Below are 5,426 nucleotides of genomic sequence, written 5' to 3' on the forward strand. Positions count from 1 at the left end.
TTGCCCGGAGCAATTCCTAGAAATGGAGGTGACGAGAGAGCCATTCTTCCTAAGTGGCCGAAAGCACCCCTGGGACCAGGCACCAGGCGTCTCTGGCTCCGTGTCCCCCCAGCCCCCGTGGGCAGAGGAGCTGGCAGCAGCCCATTTCAGTGTGTGGAAGGTGGCTTCTCTGTGGATCTTTCTCCCCTGGAATCTAAGCAGACACGGTCCCCAGGGGTCACTCAGCCCCTGCTTCGTGGCATCCCGTGGTCACCTTGCCAGCAGTTGCCTAGCTCACAAGGTAAAGTGGCCAGAGAATCTAGGGGTCTGTAGGTAAGCCTGCCCCCGCCCCGCTCCCCAGCCAAGGCCACCAACGCAGGGTCACGTCCTTGAACAGGGAGCAGCATCACCATCTGCCGCTACAGCTCTGAAGAAAGACAGGTGCCATGACGCAGATGACTTTTCTGCCCTATTTGGAGGCAGAGAGGTCGTCTCTATGGAAGCAGCTGCCGGCCGTGGGCTGGGATTACACGGTGGCAGGGGCCGGCCGTCCTGGCATACACAGGCTTCCTCCGACCAAGTAGGAGGCCCGGAGGGCAGCAAAGCCACAGAGAGAGTGGCGAGGGCTGGTAGACCGCCTGATGGGGTCCGGGATGGGAGAGGGGCAATCAGGGAGTCTGGGGAGCCCAAGCCACTCTGTCTCCTGGGCCAGCCTCTCTGCCTCTTTGGCGAGTCCCGGGGTGGCGAGCCTGGAAGTAAGCCCCGACCCTCTGCGTCCTGTCGGCAGCTTGTCGTGACCTGACATCACACCAGCGTCCCGGGCTGTTCGCAATGGGTATTTTTGGACGAGAATCTACCTGGAATCCGTTCTAGAGCGTCACAGGAAATCTGCTCATGCGTGTCAGGGAAAGGCCTCCGGGGGCTCTCTCTGTGCCCCAGACGCAGAAGCCCACGTCCTATCCCAAAATAGGAGCTTAAGTCCCGGGTCCCGGGGACGTGAAGCGGGCAGTGTGACCCAGAGGTGCTCCTGGGCACCCTTCACATAGCAACTCGGCAGAGAACACCTCCCTTGGACAGAAACTGCCTGAGCCCGACTCTGCCAGACAGGAGGCCTCCTCGCCCCTGCCCGAGGGGACCCCAGAATGCCGGCACCCCCATTCTTGTCTGCACATTCTGACCTAGCCTGGATAGTTCCAAAGAGTGAGTGGCCCTAAATGGGAGGAAGGGAGGGAAAGGAGAACTGTCCCCTGAATCCACACGTGCCTTGTCCACACAGAAGCAGGCACAGTGGACTTTCATGTCCGGGCACCCAGCACATAGTGCCCCCTCCCAGGGGGACCCCCCATCTGTCACTGGCATCTAGCATGCTGGGGCACCCCAGCTGCCAAGGGGCGCATAACCCAGGCCTGACCTACCTGCCCCAGCCACGCCCTGGCTCACGGTGGCGGCTGGGACACGTTCCCAGGTGGCTGGCACCTGGAGGCCCAGCCCGGGGCTGCCGCCTGCCTCCTGTCCCCGCGTGGAGCACGAGACCGAAGCTGCCCCGGGCATGAAGAGAACGGGGACGGGGCCGTGGCCTGCCACCTCTCCTGAAAAGGCACGCAGAGCTGGCGGAAGACTCACGGGTGAGGACTCAGGACCAGCCGTCAGCACCACGGCCTGGCGCGTCACGCCAGTGAGTGAGGCTGAGCTGGTGAGTCCCCCCGGGGGGTATGGGAGCAGCACAGAGGGAACGCTTGTCCCCAGGCTGGGTCCACAGCATTTTCTGAGATCAGAGGCACACTCTGCCTCCGCCTGGTGAGCCCGCAGACAGGCGACCCGGATGGGAGAAGCCGTGCCCACATCTGTGTTTGCGTTGGCAGCCGGGCGGCCCCAACTCCATGGCAGCAGCTGGCCCGAGACGGCCCTCCACATCTGGCCTCTGCTTCGGTTCTGCTCCCAAAACTCTCCCGGGCTCCCTGACACCCCAGCAGCCTCAGTTCCTGCAGGAAACGGGAGTCTGCGATGGACCTCTCTGCCCCCCCACCGGGAGACGGGCGGATGGACACAGGGACACATCCAGGGGGGTCCCAGGCTTAGTCACAACTCCTTCTTCCCCTCGGAGAATGAGAGATCAGACAAGCAGGTCCCATGCTCCCTCTCCCCAGCATGATTCACTGGTGACCCCGCAAAAGAACGGGTATTTTCTGGAAGAAGTCCCCGGGAGTCTGGGGTCAGGAGCGGGAGAGAGGTCCAGCCAACCTCACTCTGAGCCTTAAATCCTCATGGGACCCACTGGGTCTCTGTGGACGCGGGAGCCCAGCTCGGCTGGCCTGGTGGGACAGTCCGCCCCAGCGAGTGCCACCTGCAGAGCTCAGGGAAGGGGATGAGCTCCCGCAAATGCACACAGAGGCCCCCCTGAGCAAGAAGAGACCAGTGGGGGACAAGCCTCCAGGCAGCAGAGGCATGACACCCATGTCACCAGGAAGCCCCACCACTGAGCACAGAGCCCGTGCAGATCACAGCGGAGCAGCTTCGTCCCCAGACCAGAGGGCAGGTGGAGGTCTCCTTGGGCATGTGGACACGGTGTCCTTGCCAGCACCGGCCAGCAGGCAAGCCCCTCTGGTGATGAACTCAGAGCTGAAAGCAGCTGTCGCCTCTGGCTAACTCCCTCCGAATACACTGATTTCACTCCCTGCCACTGACCAGGGAGCTGGGAACCAGAGAAGCCGAAAACCTGCATTTTCTAGAGAAGTCACGGCTGCCGGCTCCGAGCAGAGGGTTCTGAAAGTTGTCAGAAAAAAAGCCACTTTCCCTGTCCCTCACCTGCCCGTCCACCTAGCCCACGCTCCCTCCCACAGAGCAGGTCCTGCCCTGCGCTGGCCTTGGTGACGCTGCCCAGCCACAGGGCTGGGAGCTGCCGGCTGCCGTTTCCGGTCTCGTCCTGCCCCCTGGTGTCGGGGACCAAGACTGCAGACTCATTGGGTGAGGAGGCCAAGGGGAAGGCTTTGCAGAGGCCACCTGACCTGCAGCAATGCTCAGCACTCAGCCCCACCCGCTCCCTGCAGAGCCCCAGGTGGTGGAGTGAGGGCCACCTGGCTCCAGACCCCGATGCCACATCCTCCGTGGCCTTGGGCAAGTTACAGCCCCGCTCCCTGCCTCAGTTTCCCCAGGCATGGGGGAATCTACCTCGTAAGGTGCTCGTGAGATGGCCCGCGGGAGGGTCTGGACCTCCAGACCACAAGAGCAGCCCTGCCCCTCCCCGGAGTCGAAGACACGGACACCGAGTGTCCTGGCTGCAAAGCTTAAAGGACAATTTCTGGAGAAAACCCCGCTGAGCCCCTCAAACCCAGAACGTCACCGCTGGGACAGAATGCTCTGTCCTATGGGTGTCGGGTAGCCACCAGCTCAGGTGCCACCGTGCATGGAGCAAACAGGGCCTTACTGGCCTTGAGACAGGTTGCTTCTTAAAACTCCAGGGAGTGAATGGCCACTAAAAAGAACATCGCCTCTTTGGGGACACAGGTAATTCCCCACTAGACAAGGAAAGCAGGCGTCAGGTCTGGATGAGTGGCTGGGTCGCTCGGGGTCAAGTCAGAGGGAAGGGCCTGCCTGGGGTCCCTGTGGTCCTAGGGAGGGATGAGTCTGAGCACCATGGCCCGGGGACCCGTTTTCGGCATCGTGGTAAGACAGCGGGGGTCACTTCACCAGTCACTACGGTGGCCCCCGGCCCTTCTCTGGCCTCACTCGAAGCAGCACAAATATTCAAACGCCGTTATCTGTGTGCCTGTCCGCTGGAAGATTGCATCCTCACAGCAACAGGATAAAAACTTTTAGTAAAAAAATTATTCGAAAGGACGTTGCATTGCTCTCGCTGAGAAAATGCCAGGGGGCCTCTTCTTTTCCCCGAGAGAAAAAAAAATGTTCTATGAAACCTTCTCTCTGTCGTCAGGTACGTACAATAGGCATTAGTTTCTGGGAATTCGACAGAAGTCAGGAAGAAGGAGATGACGTTCTGCCCAGCCTAAGGAGGTGGGGGTGACAGCCCCGCTGGGAAAACATCTGATTTCACGTTCTCCTCTGTGCGTGTGGAGCGGGGTAAAAATTTAATCTGGCTTTTGTGCCCTGCTTCCAGCAGTCACCTCTAAGATGTCCTGACTCATAGGAGCATCTGTTTCTTGGAGGTTTGGGTCCCCCTGGATAGTCCAGTAATGGGGTGTAGGGTGGGAGACAGCGGCACCTGGTGATCTTATTTAGGGTGGAGTTGGCCGCCAGAATGCCCGACCTCGTGAGTTAGCATGGGGCTTTGGGTCACAGGTGTCAGTCACCTGAAGACTGAGATCCACATGTAGGCAACTAATCATCAATCAATCAATCATCAACCAATTGACCATTAATCATGTATAGGAGCCCTACGTAGTGAGGATACGGGACACAGTGGCTCAGGGGGCCTTGCCGGGCTGGCGGTCCTCCGCGCGTGCTGTCGCACGTGGGTGCCGGGAGGGTGCCGGGTCCTGACTGCCTGCGGAGGGGACAAGGGGCTCCTCCGGGCACTTCTCCAGGACTCTGCCCATGCGTGTCTTCCTGTGGCTGCTTTGAATCTGCATCCTTTCCCTGTGAGAAACTCGACCCGTGAGCACAGCTGCTCTGGGTGGGTTCTGCGTGTCCCAGAGAACAGGCAGGCCTGAGGGTGGTCTGGGGACACCCAGCCGAAGCAAGGCCTTGTGTGGGTGGCGTCCTCTAACTTCACGGTTACTCTGAACCCTCACGGTGTGTGCGTGTGCGCGCGTGCATGTATATGTGCGTGTGCACGCGCGCGTGCGCGTGTGTGTGTGTGTGTGTGTGTCATCCTCTAACTTCGTGGTTACTCTGAACCCTCACGGTGTGTGCGTGTGTGCGTACGTGCGCATGTATATGTGCATGTGCACGCGCGCGTGTGTGTGTGAGCACGCACGTACACAGGGAGACAGACACAGGCAGAGAGGTGAGGGTGCGTGCCCTTGCCCGGCATCCTGATCTGCTACAGACCCATCTCTGGGACACTGAAGCTACATACCCAGGACAGGCACATCCAAGGGGATGTGCACATCCTTTTCACCTCTACACAGGGGGACAGAGAGACACAGGCAGAGAGCTGAGGGTGCGTGCCCTTGCCCGGCATCCTGATCTACTACAGACCCATCTCTGGGATGCTGAAGCTACATACCCTGGACCAGCACATCCAAGGGGATGTGCACATCCTTTTCACCTCCAAGTTCAGGCCAACTGCATCTACTTGGAAATGTCCAAGAACTCCAGATGGCTCAGGCGTAAGCCCTCAACAAGGCTGTTAGCTGTTCCTTGTCCCCGAGCCAACACCCCACGAACCAAGAACCGTGTGTGGAGGGCAGAGAACAGAGCAGGGCCTACCTGCCGTTCGCGCGGACTTTGCAAGGAGGCAGGAGGGGGATTGGCCTGGGCAGGACAAG

This window comes from Pteropus alecto, unplaced genomic scaffold (assembly GCF_000325575.1).
Source record: "Pteropus alecto unplaced genomic scaffold, ASM32557v1 scaffold125, whole genome shotgun sequence".
Taxonomy (NCBI): Eukaryota; Metazoa; Chordata; class Mammalia; order Chiroptera; family Pteropodidae; genus Pteropus; species Pteropus alecto.